Raw genomic sequence first — 23,204 nt, 5'->3', positions numbered from 1 at the left:
AATCAAAATACAGTGTGTTCAGTAAAACAGTGTGTATAATCAAAATACAGTGTGTTCAGTAAAACAGTGTGTATAATCAAAATACAGTGTGTTCAGTAAAACAGTGTGTATAATCAAAATACAGTGTGTTCAGTAAAACAGAGTGAATAATCAAAATACAGTGTGTACAGTAAAACAGTGTGTATAATCAAAATACAGTGTGTTCAGTAAAACAGTGTGTATAATCAAAATACAGTGTGTTCAGTAAAACAGTGTGTATAATCAAAATACAGTGTGTTCAGTAAAACAGTGTGTATAATCAAAATACAGTATGTTCAGTAAAACAGTGTGTATAATCAAAATACAGTGTGTACAGTAAAACAGTGTGTATAATCAAAATACAGTGTGTACAGTAAAACAGTGTGTATAATCAAAATACAGTGTGTTCAGTAAAACAGTGTGAATAATCAAAATACAGTGTGTTCAGTAAAACAGTGTGAATAATCAAAATACAGTGTGTACAGTAAAACAGTGTGTATAATCAAAATACAGTGTGTTCAGTAAAACAGTGTGTATAATCAAAATACAGTGTGTTCAGTAAAACAGTGTGAATAATCAAAATACAGTGTGTACAGTAAAACAGTGTGTATAATCAAAATACAGTGTGTTCAGTAAAACAGTGTGTATAATCAAAATACAGTGTGTTCAGTAAAACAGTGTGAATAATCAAAATACAGTGTGTTCAGTAAAACAGTGTGTATAATCAAAATACAGTGTGTTCAGTAAAACAGTGTGTATAATCAAAATACAGTGTGTTCAGTAAAACAGTGTGTATAATCAAAATACAGTGTGTTCAGTAAAACAGTGTGAATAATCAAAATACAGTGTGTTCAGTAAAACAGTGTGTATAATCAAAATACAGTGTGTTCAGTAAAACAGTGTGAATAATCAAAATACAGTGTGTACAGTAAAACAGTGTGTATAATCAAAATACAGTGTGTTCAGTAAAACAGTGTGTATAATCAAAATACAGTGTGTACAGTAAAACAGTGTGTATAATCAAAATACAGTGTGTACAGTAAAACAGAGTGTATAATCAAAATACAGTGTGTACAGTAAAACAGTGTGTATAATCAAAATACAGTGTGTACAGTAAAAACAGTGTGTATAATCAAAATACAGTGTGTTCAGTAAAACAGTGTGAATAATCAAAATACAGTGTGTTCAGTAAAACAGAGTGTATAATCAAAATACAGTGTGTACAGTAAAACAGTGTGAATAATCAAAATACAGCATGTTCAGTAAAACAGTGTGTATAATCAAAATACAGTGTGTACAGTAAAACAGAGTGAATAATCAAAATACAGTGTGTTCAGTAAAACAGTGTGTATAATCAAAATACAGTGTGTTCAGTAAAACAGTGTGTATAATCAAAATACAGTGTGTTCAGTAAAACTGTGTGTATAATCAAAATACAGTGTGTACAGTACAACTGTGTGAATAATCAAAATACAGTGTGTTCAGTAAAACAGTGTGTATAATCAAAATACAGTGTGTACAGTAAAACAGTGTGAATAATCAAAATACAGCATGTTCAGTAAAACAGTGTGTATAATCAAAATACAGTGTGTACAGTACAACTGTGTGTATAATCAAAATACAGTGTGTACAGTAAAACAGTGTGAATAATCAAAATACAGTGTGTTCAGTAAAACAGTGTGTATAATCAAAATACATGTGTTCAGTAAAACAGTGTGAATAATCAAAATACAGTGTGTACAGTACAACTGTGTGTATAATCAAAATACAGTGTACAGTAAACAGTGTGTATAATCAAAATACAGTGTGTTCAGTAAAACAGTGTGAATAATCAAAATACAGTGTGTTCAGTAAAACTGTGTGTATAATCAAAATACAGTGTGTTCAGTAAAACAGTGTGAATAATCAAAATACAGTGTGTACAGTACAACTGTGTGTACAATCAAAATACAGTGTGTTCAGTAAAACAGTGTGAATAATCAAAATACAGCATGTACAGTAAAACAGTGTGTATAATCAAAATACATGTGTTCAGTAAAACAGTGTGAATAATCAAAATACAGTGTGTACAGTACAACTGTGTGTATAATCAAAATACAGTGTGTTCAGTAAAACAGTGTGTATAATCAAAATACAGTGTGTACAGTAAAACAGTGTGTATAATCAAAATACAGCATGTACAGTAAAACAGTGTGTATAATCAAAATACATGTGTTCAGTAAAACAGTGTGAATAATCAAAATACAGTGTGTACAGTACAACTGTGTGTATAATCAAAATACAGTGTGTTCAGTAAAACAGTGTGTATAATCAAAATACAGTGTGTTCAGTAAAACAGTGTGTATAATCAAAATACAGTGTGTTCAGTAAAAACAGTGTGTATAATCAAAATACAGTGTGTTCAGTAAAACTGTGTGTATAATCAAAATACAGTGTGTTCAGTAAAACAGTGTGAATAATCAAAATACAGTGTGTACAGTACAACTGTGTGTACAATCAAAATACAGTGTGTTCAGTAAAACAGTGTGAATAATCAAAATACAGCATGTACAGTAAAACAGTGTGTATAATCAAAATACAGTGTGTTCAGTAAAACAGTGTGTATAATCAAAATACAGTGTGTTCAGTAAAACAGTGTGAATAATCAAAATACAGCATGTACAGTAAAACAGTGTGTATAATCAAAATACAGTGTGTTCAGTAAAACAGTGTGAATAATCAAAATACAGCATGTACAGTAAAACAGTGTGTATAATCAAAATACAGTGTGTTCAGTAAAACAGTGTGTATAATCAAAATACAGTGTGTTCAGTAAAACAGTGTGTATAATCAAAATACAGTGTGTTCAGTAAAACAGTGTGTATAATCAAAATACAGTGTGTTCAGTAAAACAGTGTGAATAATCAAAATACAGTGTGTACAGTAAAACTGTGTGAATAATCAAAATACAGTGTGTTCAGTAAAACAGTGTGTATAATCAAAACACAGTGTGTTCAGTAAAACAGTGCGAATAATCAAAATACAGTGTGTACAGTAAAACAGTGTGAATAATCAAAATACAGTGTGTTCAGTAAAACAGTGTGTATAATCAAAATACAGTGTGTTCAGTAAAACAGTGTGTATAATCAAAATACAGTGTGTACAGTAAAACTGTGTGTATAATCAAAATACAGTGTGTTCAGTAAAACTGTGTGAATAATCAAAATACAGTGTGTTCAGTAAAACAGTGTGTATAATCAAAATACAGTGTGTTCAGTAAAACAGTGTGAATAATCAAAATACAGTGTGTTCAGTAAAACAGTGTGTATAATCAAAATACAGTGTGTACAGTAAAACAGTGTGTATAATCAAAATACAGTGTGTTCAGTAAAACAGTGTGAATAATCAAAATACAGTGTGTTCAGTAAAACAGTGTGAATAATCAAAATACAGTGTGTTCAGTAAAACAGTGTGTATAATCAAAATACAGTGTGTTCAGTAAAACAGTGTGAATAATCAAAATACAGTGTGTTCAGTAAAACAGTGTGAATAATCAAAATACAGTGTGTTCAGTAAAACAGTGTGAATAATCAAAATACAGTGTGTTCAGTAAAACAGTGTGTATAATCAAAATACAGTGTGTTCCGTAAAACAGTGTGTATAATCAAAATACAGTGTGTACAGTAAAACTGTGTGAATAATCAAAATACAGTGTGTTCAGTAAAACAGTGTGTATAATCAAAATACAGTGTGTTCCGTAAAACAGTGTGTATAATCAAAATACAGTGTGTACAGTAAAACTGTGTGAATAATCAAAATACAGTGTGTACAATAAAACAGTGTGAATAATCAAAATACAGTGTGTTCCGTAAAACAGTGTGTATAATCAAAATACAGTGTGTACAGTAAAACTGTGTGAATAATCAAAATACAGTGTGTACAGTAAAACAGTGTGTATAATCAAAATACAGTGTGTTCCGTAAAACAGTGTGTATAATCAAAATACAGTGTGTACAGTAAAACTGTGTGAATAATCAAAATACAGTGTGTACAGTAAAACAGTGTGTATAATCAAAATACAGTGTGTTCAGTAAAACAGTGTGTATAATCAAAATACAGTGTGTACAATAAAACAGTGTGTATAATCAAAATACAGTGTGTACAGTAAAACAGTGTGAATAATCAAAATACAGTGTGTACAGTAAAACAGTGTGTATAATCAAAATACAGTGTGTACAGTAAAACAGTGTGTATAATCAAAATACAGTGTGGACAGTAAAACAGTGTGAATAATCAAAATACAGTGTGTTCAGTAAAACAGTGTGAATAATCAAAATACAGTGTGTTCCGTAAAACAGTGTGTATAATCAAAATACAGTGTGTACAGTAAAACTGTGTGAATAATCAAAATACAGTGTGTACAGTAAAACAGTGTGTATAATCAAAATACAGTGTGTACAATAAAACAGTGTGTATAATCAAAATACAGTGTGTACAGTAAAACAGTGTGAATAATCAAAATACAGTGTGTACAGTAAAACAGTGTGTATAATCAAAATACAGTGTGTACAGTAAAACAGTGTGTATAATCAAAATACAGTGTGGACAGTAAAACTGTGTGAATAATCAAAATACAGTGTGTACAGTAAAACAGTGTGTATAATCAAAATACAGTGTGTACAATAAAACAGTGTGTATAATCAAAATACAGTGTGTCCAGTAAAACTGTGTGAATAATCAAAATACAGTGTGTACAGTAAAACAGTGTGTATAATCAAAATACAGTGTGTACAATAAAACAGTGTGTATAATCAAAATACAGTGTGTACAATAAAACAGTGTGTATAATCAAAACACAGTGTGTTCAGTAAAACTGTGTGAATAATCAAAATACAGTGTGTACAGAAAACAGTGTGTATAATCAAAATACAGTGTGTATAGTAAAACTGTGTGAATAATCAAAATACAGTGTGTACAGTAAAACAGTGTGTATAATCAAAATACTGTGTGTACAGTACAACTGTGTGAATAATCAAAATACAGTGTGTTCAGTAAAACTGTGTGAATAATCAAAATACAGTGTGTTCAGTAAAACTGTGTGAATAATCAAAATACAGTGTGTACAATAAAACAGTGTGTATAATCAAAATACAGTGTGTACAATAAAACAGTGTGTATAATCAAAATACAGTGTGTACAATAAAACAGTGTGTATAATCAAAATACAGTGTGTACAATAAAACAGTGTGAATAATCAAAATACAGTGTGTTCAGTAAAACAGTGTGTATAATCAAAATACAGTGTGTTCAGTAAAACAGTGTGTATAATCAAAATACAGTGTGTACAGTAAAACAGTGTGAATAATCAAAATACAGTGTGTTCAGTAAAACAGTGTGTATAATCAAAATACAGTGTGTACAGTAAAACAGTGTGTATAATCAAAATACAGTGTGTACAGTACAACTGTGTGAATAATCAAAATACAGTGTGTTCAGTAAAACAGTGTGAATAATCAAAATACAGTGTGTACAGTAAAACAGTGTGTATAATCAAAATACAGTGTGTACAGTACAACTGTGTGAATAATCAAAATACAGTGTGTTCAGTAAAACAGTGTGTATAATCAAAATACAGTGTGTACAGTACAACTGTGTGAATAATCAAAATACAGTGTGTTCAGTAAAACAGTGCGAATAATCAAAATACAGTGTGTACAATAAAACAGTGTGAATAATCAAAATACAGTGTGTTCAGTAAAACAGTGTGAATAATCAAAATACAGTGTGTACAGTAAAACTGTGTGTATAATCAAAATACAGTGTGTACAGTAAAACAGTGCGAATAATCAAAATACAGTGTGTACAATAAAACAGTGTGAATAATCAAAATACAGTGTGTTCAGTAAAACAGTGTGTATAATCAAAATACAGTGTGTACAGTAAAACAGTGTGAATAATCAAAATACAGTGTGTACAGTAAAACAGTGTGTATAATCAAAATACAGTGTGTTCAGTAAAACAGTGTGTATAATCAAAATACAGTGTGTTCAGTAAAACAGTGTGTATAATCAAAATACAGTGTGTACAGTAAAACAGTGTGAATAATCAAAATACAGTGTGTTCAGTAAAACAGTGTGTATAATCAAAATACAGTGTGTTCAGTAAAACTGTGTGTATAATCAAAATACAGTGTGTTCAGTAAAACAGTGTGAATAATCAAAATACAGTGTGTTCAGTAAAACAGTGTGAATAATCAAAATACAGTGTGTACAATAAAACAGTGTGAATAATCAAAATACAGTGTGTTCAGTAAAACTGTGTGTATAATCAAAATACAGTGTGTACAGTAAAACTGTGTGAATAATCAAAATACAGTGTGTTCAGTAAAACTGTGTGTATAATCAAAATACAGTGTGTTCAGTAAAACTGTGTGTATAATCAAAATACAGTGTGTTCAGTAAAACAGTGTGAATAATCAAAATACAGTGTGTTCAGTAAAACAGTGTGTATAATCAAAATACAGTGTGTTCAGTAAAACAGTGTGTATAATCAAAATACAGTGTGTACAGTAAAACTGTGTGAATAATCAAAATACAGTGTGTTCAGTAAAACAGTGTGTATAATCAAAACACAGTGTGTTCAGTAAAACTGTGTGAATAATCAAAATACAGTGTGTTCAGTAAAACAGTGTGTATAATCAAAACACAGTGTGTTCAGTAAAACTGTGTGAATAATCAAAATACAGTGTGTTCAGTAAAACTGTGTGAATAATCAAAATACAGTATGTACAGTAAAACAGTGTGTATAATCAAAATACAGTGTGTTCAGTAAAACTGTGTGTATAATCAAAATACAGTGTGTACAGTAAAACTGTGTGTATAATCAAAATACAGTGTGTTCAGTAAAACTGTGTGAATAATCAAAATACAGTGTGTTCAGTAAAACTGTGTGTATAATCAAAATACAGTGTGTTCAGTAAAACAGTGTGAATAATCAAAATACAGTGTGTACAGTAAAACTGTGTGTATAATCAAAATACAGTGTGTTCAGTAAAACTGTGTGAATAATCAAAATACAGTGTGTACAGTAAAACTGTGTGAATAATCAAAATACAGTGTGTTCAGTAAAACAGTGTGAATAATCAAAATACAGTGTGTTCAGTAAAACAGTGTGTATAATCAAAATACAGTGTGTTCAGTAAAACAGTGTGAATAATCAAAATACAGTGTGTTCAGTAAAACAGTGTGTATAATCAAAATACAGTGTGTTCAGTAAAACAGTGTGTATAATCAAAATACAGTGTGTACAGTACAACTGTGTGAATAATCAAAATACAGTATGTTCAGTAAAACAGTGTGTATAATCAAAATACAGTGTGTTCAGTAAAACAGTGTGTATAATCAAAATACAGTGTGTACAGTAAAACAGTGTGTATAATCAAAATACAGTGTGTTCAGTAAAACAGTGTGAATAATCAAAATACAGTGTGTTCAGTAAAACAGAGTGAATAATCAAAATACAGTGTGTTCAGTAAAACAGTGTGTATAATCAAAATACAGTGTGTTCAGTAAAACAGTGTGAATAATCAAAATACAGTGTGTTCAGTAAAACAGTGTGTATAATCAAAATACAGTGTGTTCAGTAAAACAGTGTGAATAATCAAAATACAGTGTGTTCAGTAAAACAGTGTGTATAATCAAAATACAGTGTGTACAATAAAACAGTGTGTATAATCAAAATACAGTGTGTACAGTAAAACTGTGTGTATAATCAAAATACAGTGTGTTCAGTAAAACTGTGTGAATAATCAAAATACAGCATGTACAGTAAAACAGTGTGTATAATCAAAATACAGTGTGTTCAGTAAAACAGTGTGTATAATCAAAATACAGTGTGTTCCGTAAAACAGTGTGTATAATCAAAATACAGTGTTCAGTAAAACAGTGTGTATAATCAAAATACAGTGTGTACAGTAAAACTGTGTGAATAATCAAAATACAGTGTGTTCAGTAAAACAGTGTGAATAATCAAAATACAGTGTGTTCAGTAAAACAGTGTGAATAATCAAAATACAGTGTGTTCAGTAAAACTGTGTGTATAATCAAAATACAGTGTTCAGTAAAACAGTGTGTATAATCAAAATACAGTGTGTACAGTAAAACTGTGTGAATAATCAAAACACAGTGTGTTCAGTAAAACTGTGTGTATAATCAAAATACAGTGTGTTCAGTAAAACAGTGTGTATAATCAAAATACAGTGTGTTCAGTAAAACAGTGTGAATAATCAAAATACAGCATGTACAGTAAAACTGTGTGAATAATCAAAATACAGTGTGTACAGTAAAACAGTGTGTATAATCAAAATACAGTGTGTTCAGTAAAACAGTGTGAATAATCAAAATACAGTGTGTACAGTAAAACAGTGTGTATAATCAAAATACAGTGTGTTCAGTAAAACAGTGTGTATAATCAAAATACAGTGTGTTCCGTAAAACAGTGTGTATAATCAAAATACAGTGTTCAGTAAAACAGTGTGTATAATCAAAATACAGTGTGTACAGTAAAACTGTGTGAATAATCAAAATACAGTGTGTTCAGTAAAACAGTGTGAATAATCAAAATACAGTGTGTTCAGTAAAACAGTGTGAATAATCAAAATACAGTGTGTTCAGTAAAACTGTGTGTATAATCAAAATACAGTGTTCAGTAAAACAGTGTGTATAATCAAAATACAGTGTGTACAGTAAAACTGTGTGAATAATCAAAACACAGTGTGTTCAGTAAAACTGTGTGTATAATCAAAATACAGTGTGTTCAGTAAAACAGTGTGTATAATCAAAATACAGTGTGTTCAGTAAAACAGTGTGAATAATCAAAATACAGCATGTACAGTAAAACTGTGTGAATAATCAAAATACAGTGTGTACAGTAAAACAGTGTGTATAATCAAAATACAGTGTGTTCAGTAAAACAGTGTGAATAATCAAAATACAGTGTGTACAGTAAAACTGTGTGAATAATCAAAATACAGTGTGTTCAGTAAAACTGTGTGTATAATCAAAATACAGTGTGTTCAGTAAAACAGTGTGAATAATCAAAATACAGTGTACAGTAAACAGTGTGTATAATCAAAATACAGTGTGTTCAGTAAAACAGTGTGTATAATCAAAATACAGTGTGTTCAGTAAAACAGTGTGTATAATCAAAATACAGTGTGTTCAGTAAAACAGTGTGAATAATCAAAATACAGTGTGTTCAGTAAAACAGTGTGTATAATCAAAATACAGTGTGTTCAGTAAAACAGTGTGTATAATCAAAATACAGTGTGTTCAGTAAAACAGTGTGTATAATCAAAATACAGTGTGTTCAGTAAAACAGTGTGTATAATCAAAATACAGTGTGTTCAGTAAAACAGTGTGAATAATCAAAATACAGTGTGTTCAGTAAAACAGTGTGTATAATCAAAATACAGTGTGTTCAGTAAAACAGTGTGTATAATCAAAATACAGTGTGTTCAGTAAAACTGTGTGTATAATCAAAATACAGTGTGTTCAGTAAAACAGTGTGTATAATCAAAATACAGTGTGTACAGTAAAACAGTGTGTATAATCAAAATACAGTGTGTTCAGTAAAACTGTGTGAATAATCAAAATACAGTGTGTTCAGTAAAACAGTGTGTATAATCAAAATACAGTGTGTTCAGTAAAACAGTGTGTATAATCAAAATACAGTGTGTACAGTAAAACTGTGTGAATAATCAAAATACAGTGTGTTCAGTAAAACTGTGTGTACAATCAAAATACAGTGTGTTCAGTAAAACAGTGTGAATAATCAAAATACAGTGTGTACAGTAAAACAGTGTGTATAATCAAAATACAGTGTGTTCAGTAAAACTGTGTGTATAATCAAAATACAGTGTGTTCAGTAAAACAGTGTGAATAATCAAAATACAGTGTGTTCAGTAAAACTGTGTGTATAATCAAAATACAGTGTGTTCAGTAAAACAGTGTGTATAATCAAAATACAGTGTGTTCAGTAAAACTGTGTGTATAATCAAAATACAGTGTGTTCAGTAAAACAGTGTGTATAATCAAAATACAGTGTGCTCAGTAAAACAGTGTGCATAATCAAAATACAGTGTGTTCAGTAAAACAGTGTGTATAATCAAAATACAGTGTGTTCAGTAAAACAGTGTGTATAATCAAAATACAGTGTGTTCAGTAAAACAGTGTGAATAATCAAAATACAGTGTGTTCAGTAAAACAGTGTGAATAATCAAAATACAGTGTGTTCAGTAAAACAGTGTGTATAATCAAAATACAGTGTGTACAGTAAAACTGTGTGAATAATCAAAATACAGTGTGTTCAGTAAAACTGTGTGTACAATCAAAATACAGTGTGTTCAGTAAAACAGTGTGAATAATCAAAATACAGTGTGTACAGTAAAACAGTGTGTATAATCAAAATACAGTGTGTTCAGTAAAACTGTGTGTATAATCAAAATACAGTGTGTTCAGTAAAACAGTGTGAATAATCAAAATACAGTGTGTTCAGTAAAACAGTGTGTATAATCAAAATACAGTGTGTACAGTAAAACAGTGTGTATAATCAAAATACAGTGTGTACAGTAAAACAGTGTGTATAATCAAAATACAGTGTTCAGTAAAACAGTGTGAATAATCAAAATACAGTGTGTACAGTAAAACAGTGTGTATAATCAAAATACAGTGTGTTCAGTAAAACTGTGTGTATAATCAAAATACAGTGTGTTCAGTAAAACAGTGTGAATAATCAAAATACAGTGTGTTCAGTAAAACAGTGTGAATAATCAAAATACAGTGTGTTCAGTAAAACAGTGTGAATAATCAAAATACAGTATGTTCAGTAAAACAGTGTGTACAATCAAAATACAGTGTGTTCAGTAAAACAGTGTGAATAATCAAAATACAGTGTGTACAGTAAAACAGTGTGTATAATCAAAATACAGTGTGTTCAGTAAAACTGTGTGTATAATCAAAATACAGTGTGTTCAGTAAAACAGTGGGAATAATCAAAATACAGTGTGTTCAGTAAAACAGTGTGTATAATCAAAATACAGTGTGTACAGTAAAACAGTGTGTATAATCAAAATACAGTGTGTTCAGTAAAACTGTGTGTATAATCAAAATACAGTGTGTTCAGTAAAACAGTGTGAATAATCAAAATACAGTGTGTTCAGTAAAACAGTGTGTATAATCAAAATACAGTGTGTACAGTAAAACTGTGTGAATAATCAAAATACAGTGTGTTCAGTAAAACAGTGTGTATAATCAAAATACAGTGTGTACAGTAAAACTGTGTGAATAATCAAAATACAGTGTGTTCAGTAAAACAGTGTGTACAACCAAAATACAGTGTGTACAGTAAAACAGTGTGTATAATCAAAATACAGTGTGTACAGTAAAACTGTGTGAATAATCAAAATACAGTGTGTTCAGTAAAACAGTGTGTACAACCAAAATACAGTGTGTACAGTAAAACAGTGTGTATAATCAAAATACAGTGTGTACAGTAAAACTGTGTGAATAATCAAAATACAGTGTGTACAGTAAAACTGTGTGAATAATCAAAATACAGTGTGTACAGTAAAACTGTGTGAATAATCAAAATACAGTGTGTACAGTAAAACAGTGTGAATAATCAAAATACAGTGTGTACAGTAAAACAGTGTGTACAACCAAAATACAGTATGTACAGTAAAACAGTGTGTATAATCAAAATACAGTGTGTACAGTAAAACAGTGTGAATAACAAAATACAATGTGTACAGTAAAATTGTGTGTGTAATCAAAATACAGCATGTACAGTAAAACTGTGTGTATAATCAAAATACAGTGTGTACAGTAAAACTGTGTGTGTAATCAAAATACAGCATGTACAGTAAAACAGTGTGTATAATCAAAATACAGTGTGTACAGTGAAACTGTGAATAATCAAAATACAGTGTGTACAGTAAAACTGTGTGTGTAATCAAAATACAGCACGTACAGTAAAACTGTGTATAATCAAAATACAGTGTGTACAGTAAAACAGTGTGAATAATCAAAATACAGTGTGTACAGTAAAACAGTGTGCATAATCAAAATACAGTGTGTTCAATAAAACAGTGTGAATAATCAAAATACAGTGTGTACAGTAAAACAGTGTGTACAACCAAAATACAGTATGTACGATAAAACCGCGTCGAATCAAAATACAGTAAGTACGATGAAACCGTGTGTCTAATCAAAATACAGTGTGTACAGTAAAACTGTGTGAATAATCAAAATACAGTGTGTACAGAAAACAGTGTGTATAATCAAAATACAGTGTGTATAGTAAAACTGTGAATAATCAAAATACAGTGTGTACAATAAAACAGTGTGTATAATCAAAATACAGTGTGTACAGTAAAACTGTGTGAATAATCAAAATACAGTGTGTGTAGTAAAACAGTGTGAATAATCAAAATACAGTGTGTATAGTAAAACTGTGTGAATAATCAAAATACAGTGTGTACAGTAAAACTGAATAATCAAAATACAGTATGTATGATAAAACCGTGTCTAATCAAAATACAGTGTGTACGATAAAACCGTGTGTCTAATCAAAATACAGTGTGTACAGTAAAACCATGTGTATAATCAAAATACAATATGTACTGTAAAACAGTGTGAATAATCAAAATACAGTGTACAGTAAAACAGTGTGAATAATCAAAATACAGTGTGTACAGTAAAACAGTATATACAATCAAAATACAGTATTAACAGTAGAACGGTATATACAATCAAAATACAGTATATGCAGTAAAACGGTATATACAATCAAAATACAGTATTAACAGTAGAACGGTATATACAATCAAAATACAGTATTAACAGTAGAACGGTATATACAATCAAAATACAGTATATGCAGTAAAACGGTATATTCAATCAAAATACAGTATGAACAGTAAAACAGTATATACAATCAAAATACAGTATTAACAGTAGAACGGTATATACAATCAAAATACAGAATGAACAGTAAAACAGTATATACAATCAAAATACAGTATTAACAGTCGAACGGCATATACAATCAAAATACAGTACATACAGTAAAATAGTATACAATCAAAATACAGTATGGACAGTAAAATAGTATATAAAATCAAAATACAGTATGAATTGTAATACAGTATATACAATCAAAATACAGTATTAACAGTAGAACGGTATATACAATCAAAATACAGTATATGCAGTAAAACAGTATGCACAATCAAAATACAGTATGAACAATAAAACGGTATATACAATCAAAATAAAGTATGAACTGTAAAACTATATACAATCAAAATACAGTATGGACAGTAAAACAGTATACAATCAAAATACAGTATTAACAGTAAAACAGTATATACAATCAAAATACAGTATACAATCAAAATACAGTATATGCAGTAAAACAGTATATACAATCAAAATACAGTGTGTACAGTAAAACAGCATGCACAATCAAAGTACAGTATGAACAGTAAAACACTATACACAATCGAAATACAGTGTTAACAGTAGAACGGTATATACAATCAAAATGCAGTATATACAGTATACAGTAAAATAGTATGCACGCACAATAAACATACAGTATGAACAGTAAAACAGTATATACAATCAAAATACAGTATTAACAGTGAAACAGTATATGCAATCAAAATACAGTATGAACAGTAAAACGGTATATGCAATCAAAATACAGTATGAACAGTAAAACACTATACACAATCAAAATACAGTATTAACAGTGAAACAGTATATGCAATCAAAATACAGTATGAACAGTAAAACGGTATATGCAATCAAAATACAGTATGAACAGTAAAACGGTATATGCAATCAAAATACAGTATGAACAGTAAAACCGTATATGCAATCAAAATACAGTATATACAGTATACAGTAAAATAGTATGCATGCACAATAAACATAGAGTATGTATAGTAAAACAGTATATACAATCAAAATACAGTATGAACAGTAAAACAGTTTTTACAATCAAAATACAGTATGAATAGTAAAACGGTATATACAATCAAAATACAGTATATACAATCAAAATACAATATATACAATAAAAATACAATATATACAGTAAAACAGTCACTACAATCAAAATACAGTATGGACAATCAAAAAACAGACTGTATAGTAAAACAGTATATACAATCAAAATACTGTATGTACAGTAAAACAGTTTTTACAATCAAAATACAGTCTTAACAGTGAAACAATACGCACCATCAAAGTACAGTATATACAGTAAAACAGTATGCACAATCAAAATAGCGTATATACAGTAAAAGGGTATATACAATCAAATTACAGTATGGACAGTAAAACGGTATATACAATCAAAATACAGTATTAAGAGTAAAACGGTACATACAATCAAAATACAGTATATACAATCAAAATACAGTATGCACAATCAAAATATAGTATGAGCAATCAACATAAATTATATACAAGCACAGTAGTGTGTACAGTAAAATACAGTATGTACAGCAAAACACTATGTACAGTGAAAAAATGCAGTATTTACAGTGTGAACACAGTATGTACAGAGCTAATACAGCATGTACGGTGAGAATACACTATGTACAGAAAGAATACAGAATGTACAGAGAGGATACACTATGTACAGTGAGAGTTCAGTATGCAGAGAGAATACAGTATGTACAGAGCGATTACATCATGTACAGTGAGAATACATTATGTGCAGAAAGAATACAAAAGGTCCAGTGTGAATACAGTAAGTGCAGAGTGAATACACTATGTACAGTGAGATTACAGAATGTACAGTGAGAATATGTTATGTACAGTGAGAATATAGAATGTACAGTGAGAATACAGTATGTACAGTGAGAATACACTATGTAACGTGAAAATTCAGTATGCACAGAGAGAATACAGAATGTACAGAGAAAATACAGTATGTACAGTGTGAATACAATATGTACAGAGAGAATACAGCATGTACAGTGTGAATACAGTATGTACAGTGTAAATACAGTATGTGCAGTGAGAATACAGTATGTACAGTGAGAATACAGTATGTACAGACAGAATACAGTATGTACAGACAGAATACAGTATGTACAATGTGAATGCGATATTTACAGTGTGAATACAGGATGTACAGAAGAATACAGAATGTACAGTTGGAATAGCTTCTACAGTGTGAATGCGGTATGCACAGTGTGAATACAGTACGTACAGCGAGAATACACTATGTACAATGAAAATATAGAATGTACAGTGAGAATACAGTATGTACAGTGAGAATACACTATATACAGTGCGAATACAGAATGTACAGTGAGAATATTGTATGTACAGTGAGAATACACTATGTAACGTGAAAATTCAGTATGCACAGAGAGAATACAGAATGTACAGCGAGAATACAGTATGTACAGTGTGAATACAATATGTACAGAGAGAAGACAGTATGTACAGTGTGAATACAATATGTACAGAGAGAAGACAGTATGTGCAATGTGAATACAGTATGTACAGTGCGAATGCAGTATGTACAGTGAGAACACAGTATGTACAGAGAGAATACAGTGTGTACAGTGTGAAAACACCATGTACAGAGAGAATGCAGTATGTGCAGTGAGAACACAGTATGTACAGAGAGAATACAGTATGTACAGAGAGAACACAGTGTGTGCAGTGTGAATACACCATGTACAGAGAGAATGCAGTATGTACAGTGAGAACACAGTATGTACAGAGAGAATACAGTATGTACAGAGAGAACACAGCATGTACAGAGAAAATACAGAATGTACAGTGTGAATATAGTATATACTGTGAGAATACAGTATGTAAAATGTGAATGCGATATTTACAGTGTGAATACAGTATGTACATATAGAATACAGTATGTACAGTGAGAATACACTATGTGCAGATAGAACACAGTATGTACAGTGAGTATACAGAATGTACAGTTTGAATACACTATGTGCAGTGTGAAAACAGGATGTACAGAGAGAGTACAGTATGTACAGTGTGAATACAGTATGTACAGTGTAAATCTAGTTTGTACAGTGAGAATACAGTATGTACAATGTGAATGCGATATTTACAGTGTGAATACAGTATGTACAGAGAGAATACAGTATGTACAGTGAGAATACACTATGTGCAGAGAGAACACAGTATGTACAGTGAGTATACAGAATGTACAGTTTGAATACACAATGTACAGTGTGAAAACAGGGTGTACAGAGAGAGTATAGTATGTACAGTGTGAATACAGTATGTACAGTGTCAATATAGTTTGTAAAGTGAGAATACAGTATGTACAATGTGAATGCGATATTTACAGTGTGAATACAGTATGTACAGAGAGAATGAAGAATGTACAGTGAGAATCGTTTTTACAGTGTGAATGCAGTATGTACAGTGTGAATACAGTATGTACAGAGAGAATACACTATGTACAGTGAGAATACAGAATGTACAGAGACAATACATTATGTACAGCGCGAATACACTATGTACAGAGCGAATACAACATGTACAGTTTGAATACAGTGTGTACAGTGAGAATACAGTATGTACAGTGAGAATACACTGTGTGCCGTGTGAATACACCATGTACAGAGAGAATGCAGTATGCACAATGTGAATACAGTATGTACAGTGAGAATACACTATGTGCAGAAAGAACACAGTATGAACAGTGAGAATACAGAATGTACAGTTTGAATACACTATGTACAGTGTGAAAACAGAGTGTACTGAGAGCGTACACTATGAACAGTGGGAATACTGTATGCACAGTGAGAATACAGTATTTACAGTGATAATGCACTATGTACTGTTTGAATACACTATGTTCAGAGAGAATACAGAATGTACAGTGAGAATACAACATGTACAGTGAGAATACCGTTTTTCCAGTGCGAAAACAGTATGTACAGTGTGAATACAGTATGTACAGTGTGAAAACAGTGTGTTGAGAGAGTACAGTATGTACAGCGTGAATACAGTATGTACAGTGTAAATACAGTATGTACAGTGAGAATACAGTATGTACAGTGAGAATACATTATGGACAATGTGAATGCGATAATTACAGTGTGAACACACTATGTACAGAGAGAATACAATATGTACTGTGGGAATACAGTATGTACAGTGAGAATACAGGCTGTACAGTGTGAATACAGTATGGACAGTGCAAATTCAGTGTGTACAGTGAGAAGACAGTAGGTACAGTGAGAATACAGTATGTACAGTGTAAATATAGTTTGTACAGTGAGAATACAGTATGTACAATGTGAATGCGATATTTACAGTGTGAATACAGTATGTGCAGAGAGAATGCAGAATGTACAGTGAGAATCGTTTTTACAGTGTGAATGCAGTATGTACAGTGTGAATATAGTATGTACAGAGAGAATACACTATGTACAGTAAGAATACAGAATGTACAGAGACAATACATTATGTACAGCGCGAATACACTATGTACAGAGCGAATACAAGATGTACAGTTTGAATACAGCATGCACAGTGAGAATACAGTATGTACAGTGAGAATACAGTGTGTGCAGTGTGAATACACCATGTACAGAGAGAATGCAGTATGTACAGTGAGAACACAGTATGTACAGAGAGAATACAGTATGTACAGAGAGAACACAGAATGTACAGAGAAAATACAGAATGCACAGTGTGAATATAGTATATACTGTGAGAATACAGTATGTAAAATGTGAATGCGATATTTACAGTGTGAATACAGTATGTACATAGAGCGTACAGTATGTACAGTGAGAATACACTATGTGCAGAGAGAACACAGTATGTACAGTGAGTATACAGAATGTACAGTTTGAATACACCATGTACAGTGTGAAAACAGGGTGTACAGCGAGAGTACAGTATGTACAGTGTGAATACAGTATGTACAGTGTAAATCTAGTTTGTACAGTGAGAATACAGTATGTACAATGTGAATGCGATGTTTACAGTGTGAATACAGTATGTACAGAGAGAATACAGTATGTAAAGTGAGAATACACTATGTGCAGAGAGAACACAGTATGTACAGTGAGTATACAGAATGTACAGTTTGAATACACTATGTACAGTGTGAAAACAGGGTGTACAAAGAGAGTACAGTATGTACAGTGTGAATACAGTATGTACAGTGTGAATACAGTATGTACAATGAGAATACAGTGTCTACAGTGAGAATACACCATGTGCAGAGAGAATGCAGTATGTACAGTGTGAATATGCTATGTACAGAGAGAATAAAATATGTAAAGTGAGAATACAGTATATTCAGTGAGAATACAGTATGTACAGAGAGAATACAGTACGTGCAGTGAGAACACGTTATGTACAGCGAGAATACCGTATGTACATTTTAAATACAATGTGTACAGAGAGAAAATGGTATATACAGCGAGAATACAGTATGAACAGTGAGAATACAGTCTGTACAGAGAGAATACAGTATGAAAAATGTGAATACAGTGTGTACAGTGTGAAACCACCATGTACAGAGAGAATACAGTATGTACAATGTGAATACAGTATGTACAGTGAGAATACACTATGTGCAGAAAGAACACAGTATGTACAGTGAGAATACAGAATGTACAGTTTGAATACACTATGTACAGTGTGAAAACTGTGTGTACAGAGAGAGTACAGTATGTACAGAGAGAATACACTATGTACAGTGAGAATACTGTATGTACAGCGAGAATACAGTATGTACAGAGAGAATGCACTATAAACAGTTTGAATACACTATGGACAGTGAGAATACACTATGTTCAGAGAGAATACTGTATGTACAGTGAGAATACAGCATGTACAGTGAGAATACCGTTTTTCCAGTGTGAAAACCGTATGTACAGTGTGAATACATTATGTCCAGTGGAAATACAGTATGTGCAGTGAGAATACAGTGTGTACAGAGATAATACAGTATGTCCAATGTGAATGCGATATTTACAGTGTGAATACAGTATGCACAGAGAGAATACAGAATGTACAGTGAGAATAGTTTTTACAGTGTGAATGCAGTATGCACAGTGTGAATACAGTAGGTACAGAGAGAATACACTATGTACAGTGAGAATACAGAATGTACAGAGAGAATACAGTGTGTACAGTGTGAATGCAGTATGTACAGTGTGAACACAGTATGTAGAGAGCGAATACCGTATGTACAGAGAGAACACAGCATGTACAGAGAGAATACAGTTTGTACAGTGAAAATACAGTATGTACAGTGAGAATACAGTGTGTACAGTGTGAATACGCCATGTACAGAGAGAATGCAGTATGTACAGAGAGAACACAGTAAGTACAGAGAGAATACAGAATGTACAGTTTGAATACACTATGTACAGTGTGAAAACAGTGTGTACAGAGAGAGTACAGTATGTACAGTGTGAGTACAGTATGCACTGTGTAAATACAGTATGTACAGTGAGAATACAGTATGTACAGAGAGAATAACTATGTACAATGCAAATGCGATATTTACAGTGTGAATGCAGTATGTACAGAGAGAATACAGAATGAACAGTGAGAATAGTTTTTACAGTGTGAATGCAGTATGTACAGAGACAATACACTATGTACAGTGAGAATACATTATGTACAGCGAGAATGCACTATGTACAGAGAGATTACAATAGGTACAGTGAGAATACAGTATGTACAGTGAGAATACAGTATGTACAGCGTGAATGCACTATGTACAGAGAGATTACAATATGTACAGTGTGAATACAGTGTGTACAGTGAGAACATAGTATGTACAGAGAGAATACAGTGTGTACAGTGTGAATACACAATGTACAGAGAATACAGTATGTACAATGTGAATGAAATATTTCCAGTGTGAATACAGTATGTACAGTGTGAATACAGAATGTACAGTGAGAATAGTTTTTACAGTGTGAATGCAGTATGTACAGTGTGAATACAGTATGTACAGAGAGAATACACTATGTACAGTGAGAATACCGAATGTACAGAGAGAATACAATATGTACAGTGAGAATACACCATGTACAGAGAGAATACAATATGTAAAGTGAGAATACAGTATATTCAGTGAGAATACAGTATGTACAGAGAAAATACAGTACGTACAGTGAGAACAAGTTATGTACAGTGAGAATACAGTATGTACAGTTTAAATACAATGTGTACAGAGAGAAAATAGTATGTACAGTGAGAATACAGTATGAACAGTGAGAATGCAGTATGTACAGAGAGATACTGTATGTACACGGAGAACACACTATGTACAGTGTGAATACAGTATGTACAATGAGAATACTGTATGCACAGTGAGAAAGCAGTATGTACAGAGAGATACAGTATGTACACGGAGAACACACTGTGTACAGTGTGAATACAGTATGTTCAGAGTTAATAGAGTATGTACAGTGAGAATACAGTATGTACATCGTGAATGCACTATGTACAGAGAGATTACAATATGTACAGTGTGAATACAGTGTGTACAGAGAGAATACACTATGTACAGTGAGAATACCGAATGTACAGAGAGAATACAATATGTACAGTGAGAATACACCATGTACAGAGAGAATACAATATGTAAAGTGAGAATACAGTATATTCAATGAGAATACAGTATGTACAGAGAGAATACAGTATGTGCACGGAGAACACACTATGTACAGTGTGAATACAGTATGTTCAGAGTTAATACAGTATGCACAGTGAGATTACAGTATGTACAGTGAGAATACATTATGTACAGCGTGAATGCACTAGGTACAGAGAGATTACAATATGTACAGTGTGAATACAGTGTGTACAGTGAGAACATAGTATGTACAGAGAGAATACAGCGTGTACAGTGTGAATACACCATGTACAGAGAATACAGTATGTACAATGTGAATGAAATGTTTCCAGTGTGAATACAGTATGTACAGAGAGAATACAGAATGTACAGTGCGAATAGTTTTTACAGTGTGAATGCAGTACGTACAGTGTGAATACAGTATGTACAGTGTGAATGCAGTGTGTACAGTATGAATACAGGGTGTACAGTGAGAATACAGTGTGCACAGTGAGAATACACTATCATAGATTATCATAGAATTTATAGTGCAGAAGGAGGCCATTCGGCCCATCGAGTCTGCACTGGCTCTTGGAAAGAGCACCCTACCCAAGGTCTACACCTCCACCCTTTCCCCATAACCCAGTCACCCCACCCAACACTAAGGGCAATTTTGCACACTAAGGGCAATTTATCATGGCCAATCCACCTAACCTGCACATCTTTGGACTGTGGGAGGAAACCGGAGCACCCGGAGGAAACCCACGCACACACGGGGAGGATGTGCAGACTCCGCACAGACAGTGACCCAGCGGGGAATCGAACCTGGGACCCTGGAGCTGTGAAGCAATTGTGCTATCCACGATGCTACCGTGCTGCCCTGCCCTATGTTCAGAGAGAATACAGTATGTACAGTGAGAATACAGAATGTAGAGTGAGAATACAGTGTTTCCAGTGACTACACTATGTACAGTGTGAATACACTATGTGAAGAGAGACTACAGTGAGTACAGTGTGAATACAGTATGTAATGTGTGAATACAGTATGTACAGTGAGAATACAGTATGTACAGTGTGAATGCAGTATGTACAGTGTGAATGCAGTATGTACAGTGTGAATACAGTGTGTGCAGTGAGAATACACTATGTTCAGAGAGAATACAGTATGTACAGTGAGAATATAGTATGTACAGTGAGAGTTCAGTGTTTCCAGTCAATACAGTATGTACAGTGTGAATACACAATGTGAAGAGAGAATACAGTGTGTGCAGTGTAAATACAGTATGTACAGTATGAATGTGTATGTACAGTGTGAATACAGTATGTACAGTGAGAATACAGTATTACAGTGAGAATACAGTGTGCACAGTGTGATTACACGATTTACAGTGAGAATACACTATGTTCAGAGAGAATACAATATGTACAGTGTGAATACAGTGTGTACAGTGAGAATACACTATGTTCAGAGAGAATACAGTGTGTACAGTGAGAATACACTATGTTCAGAGAGAATACAGTATGTACAGTGTGAATGCAGTATGTACAGTGAGAATTCAGTATGTGCAGTGTGAATGCAGTATGTACAGTGTGAATACAGTGTGTGCAGTGAGAATACACTATGTTCAGAGAGAATACAGTATGTACAGTGAGAATACAGTATCTACAGTGAGAATACAGTGTTTCCAGTGAATACAGTATGTACAGTATGAATACACGATGTGAATAGAGAATACAGTGTGTACAGTGTGAATACAGTATGTGCAGTGTGAATACAGTATGTAGTGAGAATACAGTATGTACAGCGGGAATACAGTATGTACAATGTGAATACACTATGTACAGTGAGAATACAGTGTGTACAGTGTGAATACACCATGTACAGAGAGTATACAGTATGCACAGTGATAATGCAGTATGTACAATGAATGCATTATGTACAGATAGAATACACTATTTACAGTGACAATACAGTATGTACAGGGAGAAAACAGTATGTACACAGAGAATACAGTATGTACAGTGTGAATATAGTATGTACAGTGAGAATACACTACAGAGAGTATACAGTATGTACAGTGAGAATACACCATGTACAGAGAGAATACAGTATGTACAGAGAGAATACAGTATGTACATTGTGAATACAGTATGTACATTGAGAATGCAGTATGTACAGAGAGAATACAGTATGTACAGAGAGTAAACAGTATGTACACAGAGAATACACTATGCACAGTGTGAATACAGTATGTACAGTGAGAATACACTACAGAGAGAATACCGTATGTACAGTATGAATACACCATGTACAGAGAGAATACTGTATGCACAGGGTTAACTCAGTATGTACAGAGAGAACACAGTGTGTACAGTGTGAATAGAGTATGTACAGTGAGAATACAGTATGTACAGTGTGAATGCTATATGTACAGTGAGAACACAGTATGTACAGAGAGAATACACTATGTACAGTGCGAATGCAGTATGTACAGTGAGAATACAGTATGTTCAGTGAGAATACAGTATGTCCAGAGAGAATACAGTATGTA

This window comes from Scyliorhinus torazame, chromosome 2 (assembly GCF_047496885.1).
Source record: "Scyliorhinus torazame isolate Kashiwa2021f chromosome 2, sScyTor2.1, whole genome shotgun sequence".
NCBI lineage: Eukaryota > Metazoa > Chordata > Chondrichthyes > Carcharhiniformes > Scyliorhinidae > Scyliorhinus > Scyliorhinus torazame.
The sequence above is the reverse complement of the archived record's forward strand: the minus strand, read 5'-3'. Positions refer to the sequence as shown.